The sequence below is a fragment of the Podarcis erhardii genome (assembly GCF_964252035.2).
Source record: "Podarcis erhardii genome assembly, chromosome: 1".
NCBI lineage: Eukaryota > Metazoa > Chordata > Lepidosauria > Squamata > Lacertidae > Podarcis > Podarcis erhardii.
Window position 1 is genome coordinate 88,875,771 of NC_138497.1, and position 25,362 is coordinate 88,901,132.

Consider the following 25,362-nt stretch of genomic DNA (forward strand, 5'->3'; position numbering starts at 1 on the left):
ACTCTTCGGAATTCACACTTTTCTGAATTTTGCAGTGTAATTCTCCAACCAAGTAACATGTACAAAGCGCACAGGCTAGGGTAAATTGTGCATATATTAGTAAAAGTAAAGTAACATAGATAAATTATTTTGGGGGGGGGATTGCTTTTTTAAATTGAGGGTATTAAGCAAAAGTGCACACAAAATGTGTATACTGAAATAAATTCCCATAGCTATGGTGATTGCTTTGCCCCTCTCACTGCCTGAGTACTCCAGGCACCAGAGCCCTGCTTTCATAGTTCCCATAGGCCCATCTTTCCCTTAGAATGCATTTTTTTCAACTCCACCTACCTGTCTCTGCACTACAAGATTATAGATCTTGGAGTGCATGGGGAAAACTAAATACATTTCTATTAATCCACATACTTTATTCCAATTGCATAATGTGGAGATATCGGAGCGTAGAAAGGTGGTCCTCCTAATTGTAGCTGGTCTTTTGAAGGCTCATATACACACCATGGATTAACTTCAGAATTGGTGTGCATAATCCCCATATGGACTTGCATACGCAAAACAAAAGCACTGCAAGTTTACCATGTTTATTGTGGTGGTTTTACTCACAGCCTTCTTTATCTTAATCAGACGGCTGCGTTAGAGAGTTTTTTCCACAGTGTGGTTCTCCCTTACTATCTCTCTCAGTCTGTATGCATATATAATTGGTATGCCACATGCTGCATAAAATATATTACACCGGCATTTAGAATATAGCTGGAACATATTACAGTCCAGGGCCTCTGCCATGCTCTTTCAAATATATTATACAGGATGACACATAATATATTTTCAGCCCATTCTATTAATTTTAAAGTCTATGCTGTGGTGTCTCATATTTTAAACAGCAGGACAATGGGCCAGTTCTTTTCTTTGCATTCTTTTCTTCCTTTCATTTATTCTCTTTTTGGGGGGTTGTTGTTTAACAAAAATGTTTTATACTTTGTCAGATATATTTCTACCATGTGTGCAGTAAATTACATGAAATACATAAGAGGCATGTGGGTTAGGACTGAGCTTTCAGGATCGCTCTGTGAAAAAGATCCCTTGAGTCAAACCTTGCTCCTTCCCATACCCCCATCACCTTTGTTTGTGAAAATTGTTTGCGCTTGACTTCCTTGAATTCAGCCAATAGGTGTCAGTGTTTGAAGAAATCATTCTTTTGGACCACTGTCCCTGAATTCTGCCCTCTCAGAGAGCTCCAATGCAAGTGACTGTGGATAGTGACTGCTGATGAGACAACAACAGCTACCAGTATGTTTGCTGCTACTGTTTTCCATTACAGCTTCCAAGCTGTTGTGCAAAAAAAAGAAATGGAGATGTAGAGGCATTTAGTTAAACTATAGAGCTTGTTCCCACAGGAGGCAGTGATGGACAAATTGATGGAGGAGAAGGCTGCCAATGGTTACGAGCTATGAGGGCCATGCTCTCCCTCCACAGCTTCTTCTGAATACCTTTTCTGGAGAGCACAAGAAAGAGTGCTCTTGTGCTCAGGTCCTGCTTGAAAGTTTCCCACAGGTTGGCCCCTGATCCAGAAGGCTCTTCCTATGTTCTTACCTTGAGTTCAGTATACATGAATGGAAATAAAAAAGGTTGTACTAAGAGGCAACATTGTCTGGGATGGAGGGAGAGCGTGTTTCTACTCTTTGGTCTCCATGGTTGGACACCTTTCTTCTTTCTTCATACTAGTCACAACAGAACATTATTCAACCATGATGCATGTGCTCTGGCAAGGTTCCAAGCTCACAGCTTCAATGTTGACTTGTAGAGATGACTGTTGATTCTAACTCCAGCAGGGTAGATAAAAAGGGCAGGTCCCTTTCTGATCTCTGGGATGAGAAGAATTTCATGTCAGTGTAGTCTTTATAAGTAGGAGGGTGGGGATAGTGTTAATAGCCTTGAATCTATGTCCTGATCACTGGGATTACTATTGCCACACACCTCCACTGGCTTGCTTAGACGTTCTGTAGTCACACCCCGATGACGGTACTGGATTATTTAGGCCAGTATGATGGCTGGTATGCTGAAATGGGACACTCAAATCATGTCAGGCTTGGGAAACCCAGTTCAAGTGAGATCATCCATGGAACTCACTGGGTGGTCCTGGGCAGTCACTATTTCTCAACCTCAGTCAGAAGACTATAGAGAGGACACATGATGTAAGACTTCTAATTGTGCGGTGAAGAGTGCCAGAGAAATGACTAATTTGTTATGCTTCTGACCGTTGATTTTGCATGCACATAACATTTCTCTGTCTTTTCAAAGAAGACATGCACAGTGGGATTCACCTGTATAATATTAAAGATAGATAGCCCAGATACTGAAAGAAAGAAGATCTACTTTTGTGCTAGAGCAAGCGTGGGGAGCCTTTTTTTTTCCTGTCGAGGGTCTCATTCTATTTTGGGTAGTCTACTGGGAGCTGCAGTGGTAGTACGTAGGTGCTTCAACAGGCAGTGCTGAGTGGGGTCAGAGCCAAAAGTGACCAGAATCCCCCATTTAATTAGGCTGGGAGCTGCCTAAAATCAAAGTGAGGAGTGTAGGTTGTCTACCAGGGTGGCCATGTGTTCTGCTTTACAGAGCACAATCCTCTGCTTGAAAGTGCCCTCTGTTTCAAGGGGCTGTCTAGTCCATGCCTCATTTAAAGATCAAGAAAACTTAAATGCAGGAGTGGGGGCCCTTACTCATCAATTATTTGCACCTGGACTGAGCAGGCACAAAGCTTCCCCCACCCCGGTGGTGAGATGCATTGTATTTCTGTTTAAATACCAGCAATTATTTCTACAGTTGCAGTTATACATTTAAATTGAAATGTGCAAATTTTATGCAGCTCTCTGTCTTCCTTTGTCATATCTCTTGGTGATGCATTTCCTTTTTCAAAGATGTGATATTTAGGCAGCCAAAGCCAGCTTGTGTGCTAGAGGTTTCAACAACTTCCTAGCATGCCAGCCAGACACTTAGGAGTCCATCACAAAAGGCTTCTACTCTGTGGGTTGCAGTCTCTGGCTATGTTGAGAATCTATGCAGTGAGGTGCTCAGCAGGTCCTGGAGCCATTGACCCTTCTCGTCCAGTGTTCTGTTCTCATTGGCCAAGCAGAGGCCTATGGGGAACCCCCAAGCAGGACCTGAGTGCAAAAGCACTGTCCCCACTCCCAGCAACTGGTGTTCAGAGGCAAGGACAGAGCTGTTGTATAGCCACTGATGGTCTTATCCACATTCCATTAGTATGTAAGAATGATGGCATTTATCTTGATGATGTTACACACACACACACACACACACACACACACACACACAATATTATATTTCACTGAATGTCTGAGATTTGGTAACAGTTGATACTCATAAAGGAATGTTGACAATCCCTGGTGGACAAATGTTATGAATGTCCACAGACTCAAAGATATCGCCTAAATGCCATCGTCAGCATTCATTGGTGTATATCAGAAAAACTGGCCAGCATATATATATCTAAACATTTTTGATATACATCTGGGTTTGTCAGTATTCCCATGTGGGCATCAATTCAACATTCACCAAAAATTTTGGACATTCATTGTGTGACACAGCAAAGTGGAACAGATGGATGGGTTGGGAGTCTTTCCTGGCACACAATAAACAGTCATTCTTTTTATCCCTACTTCCTTGATTCCCTTAAATTCCAAAGCAACATTATTTTAAAATCAGAAGGCTGAGGTCATTCCATCCAAACCCCTGCGCCTAGCCCCAGCCAATCAAATTCTCTTCTGCATCTGGCTGCAGCTAGACCGCACCTATTAAGACTGCATTTGAATGAAATGTCTCTTTCAGAATATTGTTTTATCTCAGGCGGGGAGTGTCGCCACATTTTATAGGCACCCTCTCTGTCTCTCTCTCTCTCTCTCTCTTTTTTGCTAAACGAAATGGCAATGAAGCTGACAAATGACTTCCGCTCCTTGGCGGTAAGAGGGGCTACCACACAGCCCCCTCCCCAGAATTTGCATATCAAATGATGAGATCATGAGAACTTTTGTTGGTGTCATTCCCCCTCCCTGTTTTCTTAATTTTAAATCTGCCATCAGATAAAAGTGATTGTGGGTCCCCTTTGAGAAATGCTGCCCTTTGCTATATCATGCCAGGATAAGGCCAAAAAAAAGGGGGTGGGGGGAGGCGGGAGAGCTTTCTGATGTGGCGGGGGGTGGAGAGAAAGAGGTTTGGTGCTTTCTGAGATTTTTGGCAGGACAAGAGGAAAAGAAAGTAAGAAATCATTCTCCTATCCAGCCTCCTTGGTTGTGCTTTTGGGTGGTCTGCTGGAAACAGAGAAGCCCTTAACATACCTTTTCTCTTCACTCCCCCAACCTGCCAAGGGGTCGCATAGGGGACACTGTGTGAAGGGAAGGACCCTCAACAAGAAACCAGCTGTGTAGGAGACAGACAAGGAGGAGAGGAAGGGACCTCCCTTTAACCAGCTGACCTCTGCCTGAGCACAAGGGTAGGTGAGGAAGAGTCAACATTTGCTGCTCTCCATCAGGCCCTCCGTGTTTTCATCACAGTATTCTGGGGCCTAGGAATGGAGAATACACCTTGGCAAAGGTCTGGCATAGTCATAAGACTCTGGATTTGGTTTTAATCATGTGGGCAATGACCAGCAGTCAGTGGAGGCTGGTCCCCATCAGGACAGGCAGAGAGGTCAGCAGGAGCCAAAGCAAATGTTGGCAGAATGAGAGCCAGTTAGAGGCAGAGCCTGCCCATTTTTGTTTCATCACCATTATCTTCCCTCCTGAGTCCCACAAAGACAACATTGAGACTAAGGAGGATCAGAAAGAATAGATGACTGAGTCAGCCTCACCCGCTAGACTGCTTGTAAGTGAGGAGGTAGGCAGGTAGGGACTGGTTGAGGGCAGACTGAGCTTGATGGGGAACTACCCTCATGGACTAACTTCCACTGCCAATGGCAGCTGGTGCCCACTGGGATGGGTAGGGCAGAAGGCTAGAAGACCAACAGTAACTGGAGCCAGAACCAATGACTGGTAGAGATACTAATGCTGGTTGTCTCCCCAGCCTCCATGGGAACTCTACTCCCTCCATGCACACACAGAGACACCAAATGTGTTGTGGTTAGGGTGGCCACATGTCATACTTCAGAGGACTGTTCCCTATTTAAGGGCTGTCAGAGGACAATCCTCTCTTTGAATGTGTCCTCTTTTCCCCCTTTTCTTTTCTTTTCTTCTTTTTCTTTTTTGAAGTGCTGTCTGGCCCAAGTCCAGTTTAATGGTCAAGAACCCTCAGGAGGAAGATCAGGATGGGGGGCTTGAAGTTGCCTATCAACAGTTAGTAGCACTGTGACAGGAAAACTGATCAGGCACACAGTTTCCCCCATGATGGTGAAATGTGCTGTATTTCAACAAATTAGTCAGATGTAAATTATCATAAACACATGTAATGCAAATCTGTGTCTGCCTTTGCCCTCTTTTTTGGTGATGTATAAGTGGGCATGCTAGTAAGTTGGTTCAAGTAACTAGAAGGTGGTTTGTCTTCCTGTTATCTTTAGTGCTCATCTTGCAAACATTGGTCTGATTTCTATGGATGCCTCAGCCAAAGCACTTACCTTTCACCCTCGCAGGATGTATGGTCTACACCCTGCAGCCTATGAAAACCTACAATAATCTTGTCAGGGCAAATCTGCATGGCAGCATCATGGATTGCTTGTTCTGTGCCTTCTTAGCGGTAAACTACAGTAATGCAGTAAAGTGTTTCACGGTGCCCTGGTGCTTTGGTTTTGCTTCTTGCAGACACTCGTTTTAAGGTGGGTGTTAATTAGATCAGAGAAGTTGTGGTGGATAAGAGAAGGGTGCTTAACTCTCCCTGCCTCTTATTTTTACACACTCTTGTTTACAAACCCTTTGGGTTTCACATGCATGTTTCCCCTTACAAACCAGGGAAGCAGGGAATATGGGAAAGCTGTAAAGGAAGTGATAAGTGTCCTTCCCCCACAGTTCCATTCTCTGAATTCCTCCCTCCTGGAGTGCTTTTGCTTTTTTAAAAAAAGGTGTGGTAATCTATTGCTGTTCCCTTCATTTGGCCAGAAGCTGGTGATACAACACAGTCTTAACTCTCATGAGCTATCCCTCAGGATCCATGTTCTAGTATTGCTGCAGACTTAGGTCTTGGCATAAGGTTCTCATTGCATTTATTAAATCCTCCCCCTTCCCCCACCACCACTGCCTTCACCAGGTAGACATCTGGCTTCTTTGTGTAAGAACATAGATGCAAGAAAGGCTAATCCAGCTACTTGCATGATCCCTGTATATTCCAAACTCCAGATACACAATGATGCCAGGTTTTATTATTCCCCCATACCTATCCCATTTTTCAATATTATATTAGAAATGAGCTGCCAGTGAATGCAACAGAGCTGCAGTGTTCTGGAATACAATAAATGAGGACTTGGAGGAATCTGCAAGCTGGAACTGGTAAGATGAAAGGGTCCCTGCCCTGTGCATGGTGTAAATCTCTTCTCTTTTGTGTTACCCTCAGCTTTTGATACATCACATCTCAATGCCTGCTATTTCTCAGGGTTGCAGTCTATGGGGGCCACAGCAATTCAACTTGTGACTTCCTCAGCTGGACTTTCTCCTGGACTTGCCCTGTGATACAGAACAGAGGCAGCAGAAAATGTCTGGGCAAAAGAAAACATCTCTCCACTCACTCCTACTGGAATGAGAATGCAATAGCCCACCAGCTATGTATCATGTATATCAAGCAATGCTTCCAGAATCCTTAGTTTTAAAAGCAATACTGAATACTGGCATACTGGATACATGGTATAGCCTCTCGATAAAATGAAGGTCCTTCAAAGGCTTTTGCAATCGAATCGCTGAAATGAATGACAGAGGACAATAATAACTCACAAGTGAAAGATTCCTTACTGGAGCTGTAATAAGGAGATCCACATTACACAAACCAGCACTTAGACATATCCAGCCTTTTTTGCTAACACTTCTCTTAGATCTTAGGCAGGCTTGAGACTCTAAGCAACCTTTCTTCCAGCTCTCATTTGAAATGGGAGTGAAGAAGGGCAATATGACTTTAGAGGAGGGAGGAATTTGCTTCTCCTGCTCCTTCCAGAATGAAGTTCTTGCTTGCAAAAGGCAATGCATGAATACATCCAGAAATATACCAGTAGGCAAAACTCCCAAGTCATTGGATCCATCACATGGGCAGCAGCCCAACACGGTTGTCGTCAACTGACTGAGACACAGAGTTATGTTGAATCTAGGCTAATCTGACCAAGTATTCCACAGGAAAAGGATGTTTCCTGATTTCTGCTCTGAATTTCTGCCTCCTCGGAGGTAGAAGGGAATGGCACGTAGAGAATGCAGCCTCCCACACACCCGTCTCATGTGAAATTATAAGCAACCACAACCCATCTAGCAAGCAGCTGGCTTCATGGACAGTGTCTGCCCCAAGTGAAATACATGGATGGGTTTCACTTAATAAATTACCTCTCTTGACTCCAGCATACCTAAATAGTAGGTGTTTTTGCCTGCATCTTCTAATGCAGGATAGGGCTGCCTCCCCCCCCCCCGCCCCGCAGTTCTTCCCATGTTTTTCTTGGATGACATGTTATGCTTCTCTCACCCAGTAAACATTGGTCTGTTGATGCCTCCACACATTATTTAGTGGGAGAACTACAGCAAAGCATATGGAGAACAGGGAAGTTCACAGGAGAGCTGTGTTTCAGTGTGTGCACTGGAAGTGCAAATTTGGTAAATTTGCATTATAATGCAAACACATTTCTCCCACCTCCTTAGGCCGCTGTCACTACTTGCTGCTTCTCTAAAAGCAAAACTGGGCCCAGGAACAGTCCTGGGCTATGTGCCTCTTCAGATAGGAAAAGTGTCGCATTCTGTCTGAGGCTTGAAGCTTCACTGCCGGTATCACCTTTGACTTCCTGGATTCAGCTTTAATTTGTTTGCTCTCATCCACTCAACCTCTGCCTCCAGATACTGGTGCATAAGGAGAGTCTGCTGGATCAGGCCAAGGGCCCCTCTAGTCCAGCATCCTCTTCTCATGGTGGCCAATCAGATGCCTGTGGGAAACCTGTAAGCAGGACCTAAGCAAAAGAGAACTCTTTCCTCCTGTGGATTCTGGCAACTGGTATTTAGAAGCATTAGGGCCTCTGACTGTGGAGGCAGAGCATAGCCATCATGGCTAGTTCAAGTGAGTTAAGGCACATTCAAGAAAGCTTTACAACTGAGCACCATCCATCAGAATCAGCTGTTTGTTGCACTTAACCCTTCTGTCCTGAGCACCACTATTCTGCTTTGATCGTTTTTGGTTGTTGTTTTTTTGCAAGTGGCCATATTTTCCTATCTTAAAGCTACCACATCAAGGGGATGCTTCAGTGGCTTCCAAATTAAAATATAACTTCACTACCCATTATGCACACAATCCAACAAAAACCATTTATATATCATTTAATTAATTATATATCATTTAATTAAGTGCGCACAGGTCAGAACTGTCCAAACAGGTGGGGATGGTGTGTGAGTGTCTTTGAATCTCAGTTTTCTACTGTGGCAACATATACTATTAAATGGTCAAGCTGCTGTTGGTTCCCCTCCACACACCCTGCCCAGGGTAAAGTAGATCACTGCTTCAGTATATAATGGAAACTTCAAAGAAACCTCTGGCTCTTAAGCATTTTTCTGTTATTTTCATTGTGGTTTAGGGGACATTCTGAAAATGCAGACCACAGTTTAAGAACTACAATATAAAAAATATGGTCCCCAGCCTCAAGTAGCCTCCAGCAGTACACAGTGGTATACTTTCTATTTATCTGTCCCTTTAGTGAGTTACCAAATAGCAATATAACTCTGCTGTAACTTTCATTCATTGGCCCCAACGCCCCTTGGTAACATTGCTAAAATATCCATTTCCATGATGTTCTGGTTTTGTCCAGCTCACTTAACAGCTGAGGAGTAAAAGGCAGAGAATGATGATCGGTGCAAAAACTGTCTGTGAAAAACTAATAAACATGGTTTATATAAGGGGTGGCCAACTCCTAAGAGGCTGTAATCTACTCACAGAGTTAAAAACTGACAGTGATCTACCCCCTTTTGGGGGGGTTCAGGTCAAAGTTGTTGAACTTCTTTGGTGGGAGCCGGTGATCTACCAATGATCTACTGCAGATGTCCAGTGATCTACTGGTAGATCACAATCTACCTGTTGGACGTGCCTGGTATATAAACAGGCACATTCATATGTCACAAAAAGCCAGGATTGCTGGTTTCTTGTGGCTTCTTATGCATGAGCAGCTTGATTACTGGTGCACACTTCCTGAACACTCCTCCTTCAGTCTGTCCCTGATGTGAACAGAAGCAGCAAACCAGGAATCCACAATTTCACTTGACTTCCCATTATATCATGGTTTGTTGCTCCCTAATAGCTAGAATGGCTTGTGAGGCTTAAACCTTGGCATACAGATCCTGGCTTGTTATGGGGGTGGGGTGGGAATTCATGCTCCTGGAAATGAATGTAAAAGGAAGTCAAGCTGTGACATGGTTCATTTCTCCAACTCATGCCAGGAAAGGAGCAAAGCAGGAATGACTGTGGAGTATCAACCAGTATGCAGCTCATTCAAAATAAAATATGATAAGCCAGTAGCCCAGGCTTATTGTAATATGGTGAACACAGACAACGAACATATCTCTGTTACAATGAAAAGCCATAAATGGAGTGTGGAGGTTCAGAGACTTCAGATGGAGAAGCTTGACAGTATGGGGAAGACCATGTCTGATGGAGGAGTTGTGGGGGTTGGAGAGAAAAAGAGCCTCAAAAGGGGGTGTTGTGATCTTACAAGTAATATTATGGGTCAAATGTGATGGCTGTGGTTTGTCTATGGAAAAGCATATGGCTGATTTCCATGAAGCTGAAGGTCATCTGTGCGAAGGGCTTTCTGAGAATATGAGCTAGATCACTGTTCTTCAGCTTTGGGTCCTCTAAAGCTGTTGGACCACAACTCACATCATCTCCAACCAGCTTAGTCAGGGATGATGGGAGCTGTAGTACAGGAACACCTCGGGAACAAAGGATGAAGAATGTCAAGATAGATGCTGGGATGGGAATAGGACCTTTCAACAGTGAGGAATCCATGCTTGGCCCCTAGAATACTGCTGAGAAAGAAAGAAAGAAAGAAAGAAAGAAAGAAAGAAAGAAAGAAAGAGAGTTTCATTCCCATTGTAGAGAATTGGGGGTGAATGGGAACAGAGTTTTGGATTCAATAAATCATATTCTGACCTAAATGGGGACATTTTGGTATTGCCTTAATGTGGATTTTGAATTTCTGTTCTCAATGGTTCTAATATCTTGTTGGTGTTTGTGACTTCTCTTTTAAGTCCTGGGAACTACCAGACTGATGGGGAGGATGTGGGGGGAGAAGGAGCTGAGACTCCTTGTGCTGTGAATTTGGTGATTAAACATTCTGCGAAAAGATTAGACTGAATGAGCAGCCCACACTTTCCCTGTGGGAATTACATCGAGGAACTTTTTCCAGTGCTCACTTCATCTGGCATGTTTCGCTTTCCCATTTAATTGCCTTTGCGATACACTCATTTTGAAGTTCAGCCTATCCTGCCAATAAACAACCTCCACTGCAATTAAGTGGTGTGATAAAAAAATAAATTAAGGCAAAGAATGTGTGAGATTCAGGAACTGGGATGACCTTGGCTGCTGCCTCAGCAAGGTTTTCATTCATTCACGTTTCTCTTGTGTCCACTTTTCAAGTTGCAAGTTGAGCTTTAGACAGTGGGAAGATTTAGAGTGTTGTTAGGTAGTGAGCAAGGAAGAGGATCATGGGTTTGGAATGCAAACCCATTGAGGAAATGCTGGTGGAGCTGGATAGTCTTAGTTCTTTTCATATTGTGCATTTTCACATTTGTTAGTTTATTTCATGAGGCTGCAGACAGAGGTATCCACAGAAAGTTGAAAGGCATGACGAAACACAGACCTGCATTGCACAATCTTGTGCTACCATTCTTGCAGGAGCAAACGTGCTTGGCACAGCTCCAGATTGCAATCCTGCCCCCCAAACACCTGAAAACATTCTGTGTCTTGGAACATTTGAAGCTCCTTTTCCAAGATTGTGTCCTAAGAGTGCTTCTTGTTAAATAACCTAGGCGAGCTATGGTAGCAATGCTAAATTTGCTGTTGGTCTAAGGGATTTGCAGCAAGCTGAATTGGTTGCAAAACCACAATAAAGCCCTGCCTTTTTTCTTTTTTTCTTTTTAAAGGTATTTCACGCATCCTTCCAAAAGAGAAAATATTTCCTAAGCAGTTATAGGGCACTGAATATCACCACCATCAGCTCCTTAATTTCCAAACTTGCTTAGTACAAAACAAGGGGAGGGGTTGGGTGCGGCCATGTAGCGCTGAGCCAAAGGGGAAAGCTGCCAATACTTTCTTATTCCCCTAGTTGGAAATGGTCACTGCCTCTTATTGGTGGAGCAGCTGAACCAGAATATGGAGCAGCAGGTTGAAGTCTCCAGTTTGGCAGCTGGTGCACATGTGGGGAGCAAGGCAGCCCACCCAAGAATAATGACATCAGAAATGGAAGCAGTGGTGACATCAGTGGTTGGTCAGTTGGGTGTGGGGGACTCTGGCTGATGATGAGCCCCTCTACTGGTGTGTGGGCCCCAGCAGATGTTCAGTCATACCAACCACTGACACCAGGCCTGCTGAAGAGCTAGGATGGCGTGGCCCAAGAAAAGAATTGTTGTGGTTGTTGTTTTACATCTCTTACTTTGCTGGACAGCAGGGTTGCAAATTTAAGCACTCACACTCACAGAGAAACCAAAACTTCCAACTGCAGATTAATTTTCTCCTCCTCATCACCCTGAAAGATAACTGGCAAGTATTTCCAATGGCATGCCAAGCAAAATTAGATCTGCAGTCATCTCATCCGGAAAAGCAAATTAAACCAATCATTTGAAAGCTGTGCCTTTCCTCCCAGTGTAATTGGCTGCAGCTATTTATAGGGACTGATATGGAAAGCAAATGGTGCTGTATTGGCAGAATGACCCTAGATCACTTAAAAAACCCCAGAATAATTAAAGACAGTCACAACTTTCTTAAAAATCAGAGACAGGTTCTACTGTTTCAGGATAGCACTGCATAGGATGCAGGAATTTGGTCTGTTGTCTTGGTTTGTTACTTGCTACCTATTCTCAGACAAGTTTGAATGGTAGTTTCACATGCTGAAGATTTATTTGTCTCTTTTACATCTGAAATAAATTCCCAAATCACAGCCCAATACTGAAGATAGTGTCATGAGCTAAAGAAATATTAGAGGAACTTATATGATTGGTTGTTTGTTTGCATTCATTTATTTATTTATTTATTTATTTATTTATTTATTTATTTATACATACTCCGCTCATCTGGCTGGGTTTCCCCAGCCACTCTGGGCAGCTCCAAACAGAATATTAAAAATAGAACCAAACATTAAGAACCTCCCTAAACAGGGCTGCCTTTAGATGTCTTCTAAAAGTCAGATAATTGTTTATTTCCTTGACATGGGAGGGCGTTCCACAGGACGGGCGCTGCTACTGAGAAGGCCCTCTGCCTGGTTATTAGTGATTGTTTTTTTACAGTTGCAACCTACAGTTAAAAACAAAACACACAGTATCACAATGCAAATGTTAAAATGCATAACATTTATGCATTATCCATAGACAGACCTATGAAGGAAACTGAAAATACTCTTTAGGAGAGTTGTGGCTTTTGACCATCCTGCAATGTGTCACTCAGCCACTAGATGTCTCTGTTAGCTGATTGGAGTCCTGAAAAAGGATTTGGCCCCAAGAGAACAAATTGGACACGGTCAAAAGTAGAGTGGAAGTCTATCAAGCTATTTACTTTTAAAGCAACTGCATTTGGCCTAAGAATGACTTTAAACTCTAGATCCACATCAAAGCAAATGCAAGGGAACCACTGACCCTAGGACTTCTTGAAGCAACCAAAAGGTCCTTCAGATGGTTTGGTGCATACTGACAGTTTGTGCCAGTGTAATGCCAAAAGCCATGGTGGTATTACACTAGTATTGAAAGAATACCCAAGTTATGGGTTATTGTTAATACAAATGTTGGCAAACTCCCTGCAGTAGGTAAAGTTAAAGGATCCCTGGACGGTTAAGTCCAGTCAAGGGCAACTATGGGGTTGTGGCACTCATCTCGCTTTCAGGCCTAGGGAGCTGGCTTTTGTCTGCAGACAGCTTTCTGGGTCATGTGGCCAGCATGACTAAATCACTTCTGGCACAATGGAACACTGTGACAGAAACCAGAGTGCACAGAAACGCCATATACTTTCCTGCCACAGTGGTACCTTTTTATCTACTTGCACTGGCATGCTTTCGAACTGCTAGGTTGGCAGGAGCTGGGACAGAGCAAAGGGAGCTCACCCCATTGCGGGGATTCGAACTGCCAACCTTCTGATTGTCAAGCCCAAGAGGCTCAGTGGCTTAGATCACAGTGCCACCTGCGTCCCTGCAGTACTAACCCACCTAAAACAAAGTATCAGCCAGTGACTCTATTCAGATGTAGAATGTGTCATTCTGAAATCACTGTGAAAGTAACATTTGGGGAAAGTTACGTAGTAATCAAGTCGGATGATCTGGATGTTTTGCTCTGAAATAACAGAATGACAGTTAAAACCTAGTGTGGCTTCCACATAGAAGCCCACCATTGTAGCTGAAAGACTGCTTTTCTCAGTTACCTGGATGTGAAATTGAAAGAAACGTTCCACATAACACTAAATAAATATCTCTGTATTATCCAGTGATGTCTTTCTACAAGGTCAATATCTTTTTCTATAATGTCTAATTAATTCTACAATGTTATTTTCTTGTGCTAATTGGAAGTCTCCTATTTGCATTTTTTTACCTGAATTTGGGGGCTAATGACAGATAGACCCTGCTGCTGTCCTGAAGTAACTGATCTGAATTCCACCTATTGTCAGTTCTCTCCCTGGGAGGAAAATGGAGGCTTTAGTTACTGAATTCCTCTTATTTTTTGTCTTGTCTATTCAAAATGTTGAAATAGCACTATTTATAGAAAAAGAGGTAGGCAGTCATGAGAGAAAGTATGTATTTAATCCCCCTTCCTCACAGGAAAAGGAACTGACATTGGGGCAATTCAGAAAGGCTATTAAAACCAAAGCCTGTATATCACTAATCCCTCTGCTCTGTTCGACAGGAAGCAATTAAAGTGAGTTGAGCTTGCAAAGAGAATGTGTCAAGTTTACAGGGATGGGAGACCCTTGAACTGTCCTAAAAGCACTTGGACTCTGTACTCCAAAGATGGGTCAAAAAATGTTCCTAAGTCCATTCACCCCTTGCAAATTTGGTGAGAAAACTTACGCAGCTTTCAGGGAGTATCAGAAAACTTTGTAGTGATTTCATGGGACCAGGGGGAGGAGGGGATGTGCTGCTCTTGTTTACTGTATGATGTGGCTGAGGGGTTTGTGCTTCCCTTAAAATGATCTTAAAAGCCCTGCTCATAGTTGTACCAGCACATGATCCTTTGGACACTGGTTCCACGTACATTCTGGATTGCTGATGAGCAACGATGAATGTGAACAGGGCCTTCCTAAAATTCTGAGAGCAATATTAACAGCAGTATTTAGAAAAGCCTCATTGGTCTTTTCAGGGGCCCAGGACTCTTCGCACACTCGGTTTTAGTCTGGTAACATTTCTTGGAATATGACCCTGCAATGTTGCATGACCACGTAGCTGGTTCCAGGCGCTGCACCACTGTGAATACACAAGGACTCACAAAATATTTTAATGGAAATAATGACTCATCTGTTGGTCACCTTATTCGGTGAATAAGGTAAGGGGAAAAACTCTCAGCACCCTTAAAAAACTAGTTTCCAGGATTCTTTGGGGGAAGCCATGGCTTGTTTAAAGTGGTATGAGGCTTCTTCCAATTTATATTGGAGACAGGGCTTCAGAGACCAGAACACCTTCCATCTGGCTACTTTTAGTTCCATGCTGGATCCCATCTGTTGTAACCTTTGCTTACAAGTCAATCTTTTTCAGCCATATATGTCAGGTGAAGGAGATGAGGGTTCTTTCCTGCAGAAGTGGAATGTGTTCTTTTATGAGTCATACATCTGCAGTATCTTGTATCCATTGTAATAACTTTTATGGGCTGTATCCAATAGGTGAGCAAGTGGAAAGCAGCACATGCAACAGATCCTCTTCTCCTCCTCCTCCTCCTCCTCCTCCTCCTCCTGTAGACTTCTACACCCCAAAAACTGCTTTCAGAGGTTGGGGGCACCTGAGAGCAGTGTGTAATATGAGGCTGCAAGGTGAAGAAGGAATTACCTGAAATCAAACAGAAGTATCTTCCACCAGCCTTTTGCAGTTAAAAAAAATCTGGCTATGTATCTGGGCTCGGCATAATCCCAAATCCCAAAACTAATTAGGTGGCTCTGGAATTTCTTTGGAGCAAGTTGGGGCAGTGGGGAGGTGAGGAAAGGGGAGGAAAAAAAGACAAGGCAGGGAAGGGGCTCTGCTTCATTGCCTGTTTCTCCCACTCCACCCTCATTGCCCACCACATAATTAATTAGGGTTTCACACCCTAATTCACCATCAGGGCCGGGTTAGGCCCCCAGTTTGGCTTGGAATTAGGGTTGGGGTAGGCTCAGATCAGTCCAGCTTAGGGCCTGATCGGGATCACTGAATTGCGCCCTGAACCAAATCTGGAGTACCTTGCACAGTCCTAAAAATGAAAAGTCTCTTTTATTGCAAAGTGCAATTCTTTAGTGTGATTCTACTGGGAATTGCAGGTGAGAAGAGTGCTGTTGTGCTCATATCTTGCTTCCTGTTGGTATCTGGATGGCTGCTGTGAGAACAGGATGCTGGACTCTATGGGCACTCTATCCCAAATGCTTCATTTTCTTCTCTCTCTGTCTACACACACACACACACACACACACACACACACACACAGAGAGTTTTAAACTCCCAGACCTTTATATTGCCATATTTGTTTTCCTTTTGGTGAGTGATTTGAGTGTTTGGATTGCTTTTTCTACAAGGCAATGCCTCATCTCTCCTTATTGCCGTTAATTAAGCAGCACAATATTTTCCATGTGAAGTCACAGGACTTTGAACGAACACATTTTCAGCATCAGTGACATGTTCTTCTCATGAGAAAGGTCCAGCTGCACTCCGAGTTCTATTTCTATGATGGTAAGAAGCCAGTCCTCACCACGGTTGGTTTGGAGCAAGCACTAGTCTGCGCCTTCTTGAAAATGATTATAAATATGTGGATCTCTCTCTTAAGCTTTTTTTTTTCTTTCCCAGAAACTATGTTGGATAAAATTTACTGGTTTTTAAAAAAACATAAAATAGGCTGGCAGCATTAAATCGGATGTTATTCTTGGTGGCTGCTTTATTTTTTTCTATTTCCCTTGGAAAAAGGCATCCATCGAAAGTGTAAGCTGTTCCTTTGAACAGTTCTTTTAAGGGGGAGTCCAGGATGGTGTTTGGCACCTATCCCCTTGCAGAGACCTTTAAAAAATTATTCCAGAGCAGAGATTTAGAGATCTAAACAACTTTTCCTGATGGATGGCAGAGGCAGCAGGATCAGAGAAGAAAAATGAGGTTCAAGAAGAACTGGTAAACCTCAAGAAGGATTAAGCAAAGCCAACTTGAATGAAATAAGAAGTGACCCAAATGGAAGTGCTGCATTCAGTTCCAATCAACCTGACACTGGGGTGGGAAGAGAGTCTTCTTACTCAAGAAAGGTCTATGTTGTCGCGGCCTGTTCTCCTGACGTCTGCTTCCTCTGGGTCATGATTCAGAATCTCCTACCCCAACCCTCTCCATGGGATTTACACTTCTAGGACTGCCTCCAAGCACTCCAAGATATTCTTTGTTCTGAGACTTCACAATAGGGGCTGCATACTCTAGGCCACCTCATGAGAAGAGAAGACTCCCTGGAAAAGACCCTGATGTTGGGAAAGATTGAGGGCACAAGGAGAAGGGGATGACAGAGGACGAGATGGTTGGATAGTGTTCTCGAAGCTATGAACATGAGTTTGACCAAACTGCGGGAGGCAGTGGAAGACAGGAGTGCCTGGTGTGCTCTGGTCCATGGGGTCACGAAGAGTCAGACACGACTAAACGACTAAACAAAACAACACTCTAGGCAAGATATGTTCACACCAGAGATGCGTGATATGCTCCCACTGGCCAGTCCCAGTCAACAGCCTAGCAGCGGCATTTAGAACTGGCTGGTGTTTCCAAACAATCATCCCATGTACCACACATTGCAGCACACAAGTCTAAATATTCTGGATGCTAAAAGTCAAGTCATCTCTGCCCAGTAGAGGCCACAGCTGATGTGGCTGTCTATTGCATTAGTCTTCAACTGGTGGGTCAGGACTCACTACGTGGTTGCAGCCTGGTCTATGGTTCTTCACAACAGCAGAACCACTATTGTACAAATACATGGTAAAAAGAAGAAAAAAATGGGTCCCCAAAATGCATATTTTAAAGCTGGATCCTGGGTCTGAAAAGGCTGAAGACTACTGGTCTGTTGCTGTCAGTCTGTCCTAACATAAGCACGTGCATGCAAGACTTTGAGAAGAACAGAACAATTGTCAACCAGGTGGTTCTATTGACATGGCACAGCTTGTAAGACAGTATCATTGTATTCTTGGATCATTGGGCCATTTAAAAAATAATAATTTTTAATCCTTGGGCTTTCTGGGAGATGATCTATAATGAAATGAAAAAGGTATTTAAATATACCTTTCAGAAGAAACCAGAGGCCTTTCTCCTGGGCATGGTCGGCCAATTGGTGCCAAAGAAGGATAGAACTTTCTTTATGTATGCAACAACAGCAGCAAGAATACTCATCGCAAAGTATTGGAAGACACAAGATTTACCCACCCGGGAAGAATGGCAGATGAAAGTGATGGACTATATGGAATTGGCGGAAATGACTGGCAGAATCCGAGACCAAGGTGAAGATTCGGTGGAAGAAGATTGGAAAAAATTTAAAGTCTATCTACAGAAACATTGTAAAATTAAGGAATGTTAGAAGGTTGTTGGAATGAAGTAATGTGGTTTTAGCAGAAATGATATAAAGGATTAGGTTAAAATTGACTTTTTAATTGGTGAAAGACATGAATTACAGTATATTAAGATAAATTATTAGGATAAAAACAAAGTTGGAAAGGATTTGCTAGAACATCTAAATGAACTAGAATACAAAAAAGGGAGGTGTGAGGAGGTCAAGGAAATAAGCAAAGGAAAGAAAGTTATGTAAAGGCTTGACTTGTTTTTCTTTTTCTTTTTGTCAATTGCCTGTGTTTTTTCTGTCTTTTTTTACTTTTCTTTTTTTGTCTTTTTATTCTTTATCTTTGTAATTTTTAAAATTTGAATAAATACTATTTTAAAAATAATAATAATAATTTATTAGGTAAAAGAATCTGCCCTGGTAATTTGTATTGTTCATTATTGTTCATTGAGCAACCTACCTGTGTTGTGACAAAGCATGAAGCCACAGATAGAAAAAGGGAAATCCATTTATTCCTCAAAGAAACAAACTTCATAATGTCCTATCCCCGATTTTAGGGGTGAGAAACCTGTTGTGCTCCAGATGTTTTGGGGGGATACAACTCCATCATCCCTGATCATCCACTATGTGAGCTAGGACTAATGGAGTGTCACAACATCTGGATAGCCACAGGTTAGCAACCCTTGCTCTCTTCCAAAACCGTGAAAACACACAGCACCAAGAGGTAGCCTAGTCAGAACATTCTACAATGGCAGAGTGAAAGTCTTAAATTTCCAAACTCATTTTGATATTTTTGTCTAGGCACTGAAGTATTCCTATCAGTGCAGTGAGGATGGCCCCATGCTCTGTTTTATGTGGAGGAGAAAGGCTCCCCAAAGGAATGCAGGTCTTGGATACCTCATTAGTGGAAGAGGTGCATTTTAGAAGTCCATGTGGGTGCATCTCACTGCAAATTCTGAATGGTCTTTTGTGGGGCAAATCCAATTAAAGAGCTCAGCAGTAATCCATTTTAAAAGCCAGTAAGGTCTGGGTGAAGGTAATAAGATCCAGATGTAGAGGCAAAGATTGTAATTCCCAAGTCAGGTATACATGATGGCTGCTACTCTCTACTCATGATCCCAAGATGGCAAGTCAGTGTTAAAGACATACTTCTGGATGAGAATGACTTGAAATACTCTGCAAGATTCTTTCCACGAACCTGTCTTTATAGACAATGCTAGCTAAGCTTCCCTCATTTCAAATATTGATACCAAGAAACATCACTGTGCTGCTGGCAGGGATGGAATTTTCCGAAAATCTCAATGTTGAACTTAAATGCATTCCCTCCCCCTGATTCCCCTCTTGTTCCATGATTGTGACATGAAGTGTGTGGTTTTTTTAACTGGTTCCACTAAAGAGACAAGGCATTCTTGCCAGGGGTGCCAGCTATAGGGGGCAAAAGGGGCTTCAGCCCCCTCAATATTTTGAGGCAGGGGGTTGAGCTCCCCAATATTGTGGGTGCCACCATCCCCTGCTGTGCCTGGGTGGGGTGGGGGCAGGAGGCTTGGAGGGCAATTTTCACCCTCTACCATGTTTGCCAGAGCATCCTGACAGCTGCCTGCATGCCACAGCAGACGTGGTCAGACTAGATCAGCCTGGGTTTGGTGGTGGACTGAATGAGAGCTAGCAGCATCTGCAGACAGAGGGTAAGCAGTTCAAGACTCCAGATAAATGGTCATTTAGCAGCTATGGATGGGATTATACTACCCTTGAAGGAACACGCTTGTAGTGTGGGAGTGCTCTTGGATCCAGCTCTATAATTAGAGACCCAGGTGTCCTCAACAGTTATGAATGCCTTTTACCAGATGTGACTGGCATTGCCATTTCAGGCTGACCATTGTCGCCCATGCACTGGTAATCTCCAATGTCCACTGCCATTGAAGTTTCAGCTAGTCCACAATGTGGTGGGCTCAACTGCTCACCAGGGCTGAAAATCACCAACATATTATGCTGCTGCTGAAAGAACTGCCTTAGCTGCTAATCAGTGACTGGACTAATTTCAAGGTGCTAGAATCTCTATACAGCTTGAAATCAAGATACCTAAAAGAGCATATGACCAACCAATCACTGGAGAGCACCTCCTGCAGATAACATCTTAACAGGAAGTCTGTTCTGCACCATGTCGGACTCAGGCTGTTACATATCAGACTGGTGTTTCTTTATTGTCTTTTAAGATGTGTTGAAGACTCTTCTTTCTCAACAAGGCTTCAAAATGCCGAGCTAGATCTATGCTATAAAATGGGTGCAGTCACACCAAAGTCACAGTCCACCATCTTGATTCAAAATGGCATCCAACAGCCATGACCTCCAATTCAGGAAACCTCGTGTCAAGTTTGATGCTGATACCTCAAGCAAATGGGTAAATAATGGGCAAAGTCATGTCAAAGTGATATTTCAGTCCCCCATTTTGATTCAAAATAGTGCCTTGCACCCAAACATCAATGAAGAGCACCATTCCCACTTTGGGAACTCTCATGCCAAATTTGGTGATGGTATCTCAAGAGGCATCTGAATGTGTAGAAATCAGACAAACAAACCACTTTCTAAACTATATAGTAGATTTTAGGGGTGTGCAGAGGCACAAAGATTAACCTTGTATCGTTACATTTTTTAAAATTCTGATTTGCTTCTCAGTGGCTGTGCGCTCTCTCTGCTTTGATCTAGGTTTTGGGTTCCAAGCTGCTCTGTACAAAATGAAGCTGACTAAAATTAAGAAACAAAAAAGGCCCCAAGTTTCCCCCCCCCCCACCCCTTTTGGCCAAAGGAATGAACTTCACAGGCACAGAGCAGATTATGCTTGCCAAACTTGAGACAAATAGTTCCAGGGACTTTTTGTGGGAGACGTAAAAGGGATTCACTTTCCTTTATAATCCCTTGTGGTGCAGGGGAAGCAGGGAGAAGAATCTGGGGTTCATTTCTTGCTCTTTCTAACCTTAAAATAATTAAGAAGTGGCTGAGTAGTATATATTCTTGCTTGTACATTTTTTAAAAAAAAACTTTGCTCCCTCAGGCTGACCTTGCCTTTCTGATGCTTGTGTCTTTAGACAGGCCTTGCTGGCCTCCTATAGGACTTGCAATGTGTCACTGTCCAAATGTTGTCTGGACAATTCTTAAGGGCTTTGGGATTGTTGTTGTTGCTGTTGTCATTAAAGCAGATTTTAAAAAACCAAAATGAAGCTTTACCTTTAAAGAAAAATAATGCTCCACTGCTGTGCTTTAACATATATTTGTGTGTGTGTGTGTGTGTGTGTGTGTGAGAGAGAGAGAGAGAGAGAGAGAGAGAGAGAGAGAGAGAGAGAGTGAGTGCACATAGTGGTACCTCGGGTTACATACGCTTCAGGTTATATATGCTTCAGGTTACAGACTCCGCTAACCCAGAAATAGTATCTCAGGTTAAGAACTTTGCTTCAGGATGAGAATATAAATTGTGCTCCGACGGCGTGGTGGCAGCAGGAGACCCCATTAGCTAAAGTGGTGCTTCAGGTTAAGAACAGTTTCAGGTTAAGAACAGACCTCCGGAATGAATTAAGTACTTAACCCGAGGTACCGCTGTATTATGCAATATTTTGGACAGCCTCATTTCTTGGAAAACACATGCCTATATGAAAACTTGGAGCTATAATGTATAGAAACTACAGAGCAACAATCGGTTGTGGGTCTCTGATCTGACTTGGGGAGGAGAGCTATTTATATTTTATTTATATGTAACTATTTATATACAGCTATTTATTTATTTATTTATTTATTTACTGTTATTTGTATTGTGTTTTGACTCAGGAGCTGGGGAAGCCTGTCAATTTACCCTGATAAACCTCATTATTTACTGAGAGCCGATGCAAGCCCCTAATATTTTTTCCTGAAAGCATATAATATTTTCTAATACTTCATCTTCTGAATTACAGAAGGGTGAATTATTTTTATATAGTGGTTTTCTGGTATTCTATGCCTTTCTTTTCCTGATTCCAAAATATAAATGAAAGGCATGAGCCACTTGAGTCTAAAGACCCGCTGTTTACACGCATAGAAAATTTCCCAGAACCTCTGTGGGTTGGTATCAAATTGCCAGCAAATTCTGCTTCAAGTGGTGTTCAGATCTGAAACAGCATCTAACCATTCTGCCCCTGTCGAAACAGCACTCAAATGGGCACATTGCCCAAATCCAGTTCATTTCTTTCATGGTTCTTGAGGCTATTGATGCCTCCATGCTGATATGGTGTGGTGACATACAGAAGACTAAAAGTCTCTGTAAATATGTGAAGAGGCTAGCAGTCATTCCAGGGCCATTTTGAATGGAGCCCAGAACAGTCATTCTGGAATCTTCTTGGCTACTCATGAATCCCTGTGATTCTTACATCCAGACTAAACAAATGTGTTCTGCTGAACTGTGCTGGCCTTCCTGGAATATCTGGATCTAATCCTGACGTTTGAGCAGAATCCAAACTCAAAAAATAACTTTTAAAAAAATTAAAATCCAATCCTGCTCAAATAGAGTAGAACCTGGCAGTTCGAACTTATCACTCTGTATGTTCAGTTTAGGTCTTCCAAGCCACTGGCACACAATCTGCTTTTTTCAGATAGAAGAGCAGAACCATGCACCACTCTCTCATAAGGATTTTTTCCCAAGGATTAAGATCAGCTTTATCTGTTGGGTTCTATTCCACTTCAGTCCAGTATATGGCACTGTGTGTCTTTCTCCAACATGAATTATGTCCCGCATGGCACCTCATATCCTTCCATTAGCCTCCAAATTATACAAACAGGTAATTTAATCCATTTGAGGATGAACACAGAACATGAGGAATCTCTCTCTTTTTCTGTCCCTTTTGACCAGCGGGGACAGGGGAGCTGCTAATGAAAACCAAGTGCCAGACCCAAATGTGCAACAAAAGTAAACTGCCTCTGAAAATGAGTTTTAAGTTTCCTCAGAGTAGCTAGAAGAAGTTGCCTCCACATCAGTTCAGCAGCCCCTCTGAAATCAACACATTTGAGTTGCCTTCCAGAATGTGAAAGCTGCAGCCCCTATGCAACAATATAAATCTAGATTTACTTTCATCCCATTACAGGGGAAATGTTTATATGAAATTTACCAAAATCCAAGCAAATGATGGAGTGAGCACCCATATGGGTATTTGTTTGTTTGCTTTTATTCTTATGGGGGGAAGAATTAGCTCTTTTAAGAAATGTCTTATTTTTCCCATCCATATGGTTGCACTTAGCGCGGAGATATAATTTTCAGAACTGATCACTTATGGGCAGACCATGCAATTAAAGTATTTGAAAAACAAACAGCTTGAAACCACTGATTGTTAAGAGTGTGGCTTTGCACACGATGGCCCATTTTCCATGAAGAAATCATCAGCTTCCAGCCCAGGACTGCCTTTGGGGAAGAGAATATAAAATCAGATTTAAAGGGAAGCCAAGACTAGGCAAAGTACAAGGCAAAACCATTGTTCTCTTTAGTTTTCACAGAGAGAGAGAGTTTAAAACCCAGTGTTGGAAGTGGACCAGCCAACGGTCCAGGGGAGGCAAATGAACCTCCATGACAGATTTTTTTTTTATGAGGGAATGGGCAAGGAGGTGGAGGCTACATCAGGGGCGGAGTTAGCTGGCCAGCTGACCTGTGATTGGCCAATTGGTACACAGTCTTCTACCCACTTCCTGGGCCAGCACGATGCTGAATTTGGGGGATGTGCTGGCCTGTGAAAAACTTCCACAAAAAGGACACATTTATTCATTAAACTTCTATATGCTAATTTTTATTTATGAATGTTTATGTAGAAATAATTATTGTAGTGTTGTGTGCCACAATTGTAAGCAGTGTATTAATACTGCTGAGAAAATCAGGCAGTCTCACTCACTGAAACAGAACTGCATATTAGAAATTCATTACTGCAACAAAATATTACAAGCAAGGTTGCATAGCTTGACTTCCGCAGAGATAAACAAGGACAGGAGGTTAACAAGGATTTCCCCCCCAAAAAAACTTTTATTTTTATGTTGTTTGTGAAATTTAATTATTAGAGGAAGATTAGAAAATCTTCAGCTTTTTGCAAAAGTCCAGTAACAATTTTTAAATTTATTGTCTACTGTCTGAAAAATCTGAAAATGCAGTACAAAGAGCCTACAAATTCCTACATACTTATTTCTGAGGGTTCCACCTTGTGCAAATAAACACAGAAAAGAATATTTAAGTTTGCCACTAAACAAACAATATAAGAACTTTTACAAACAATAATGTCAATGAACAAAGGGTCCACCTTAGCTTCCACATTTGCCAAAAAATTGTGAATATGTGCACAAACTCCTCAGCAAAAGTGCTGTTCAACACTGACACTCCACCATTGAGGCAATCAAATTGCTGTTATATATAAGCCTGGAATATCATCCCTTTCAAGCCCTAAATGGCCTCAGCCCAGTATACCTGAAGAAGCGTCTCCACCCCCATCATTCTGCCTGGACACTGAGGTCCAGCGCCAAGGGCCTTCTGGCAGTTGCATCGCTGCAAGAAGTGAAGTTACAGGGAACTAGCCTTCTCAGTAGTGGCACCCGCCCTGTGGAACACCCTCCCATCAGCTGTCAAAGAAATAAACAACTATCTGATGTTTAGAAGACATCTGAAGGCAGCCCTGTTTAGGAAAGTTTTTAATGACTGATGTTTCAATGTATTTTTAATCTTTTGTGGAAGCCGCCCAGAGTGGCTACAGAAACCCAGCCAGATGGGTGGGGTATGAATAATAAATTGTTGTTGTTGTTGTTATCTCATTTGGTAATTGGCTTTACAATTTTAAATACGGTAACTTCTCAAATGGCTCCCCCTTACCTTCCTGGAGACCAAATTTAAAAGGATTATGATGGACAGATTTTAATAACCCTTTGTGTATAGTCCAGTGTTCTTTCAGGTTGTCCATTATCTTATTCAGTGCCAGTAAAACTGCCAGCAGTTCTTGCAGATGCTCATACATAACCTGAAAATGAACTCCTGATGTCTCTATAGCTTTAGGTGCATTCTTGTTACTGGTATAAAAGACAGCCAACTGATGAGCAAGATTCATCACCATGCAGCACTTCCCTGTATATTAAGCATTTTGTACACATTTTTAACACACAATACTTTTTTTCCTCTGTGCACCTTCACAAAATCTAGAGAAGCACATAACCTAGCTAGGAGTTGTGTTCCAACCCACAAGCTTATTTGGGAGCATCAGTTCAGGGTAAACACTGAAAA

The 25,362-nt window shown here is 42.6% G+C and overlaps 1 long non-coding RNA gene across 1 annotated transcript in view; it reads left to right on the forward strand.

Annotated features, from left to right (window-relative positions):
• The window catches only part of LOC309337195, a 29,137-nt gene extending 8,758 nt beyond the window's left edge, over nt 1-20,379 (forward strand). Inside the window, exons 2-3 of the long non-coding RNA XR_014154139.1 lie at nt 6,394-6,479; nt 20,312-20,379. This is a non-coding gene — a long non-coding RNA (uncharacterized lncRNA). The remainder of the gene's footprint in view (nt 1-6,393; nt 6,480-20,311) is intronic.
• Nucleotides 20,380-25,362: the final 4,983 nt, after the last annotated feature.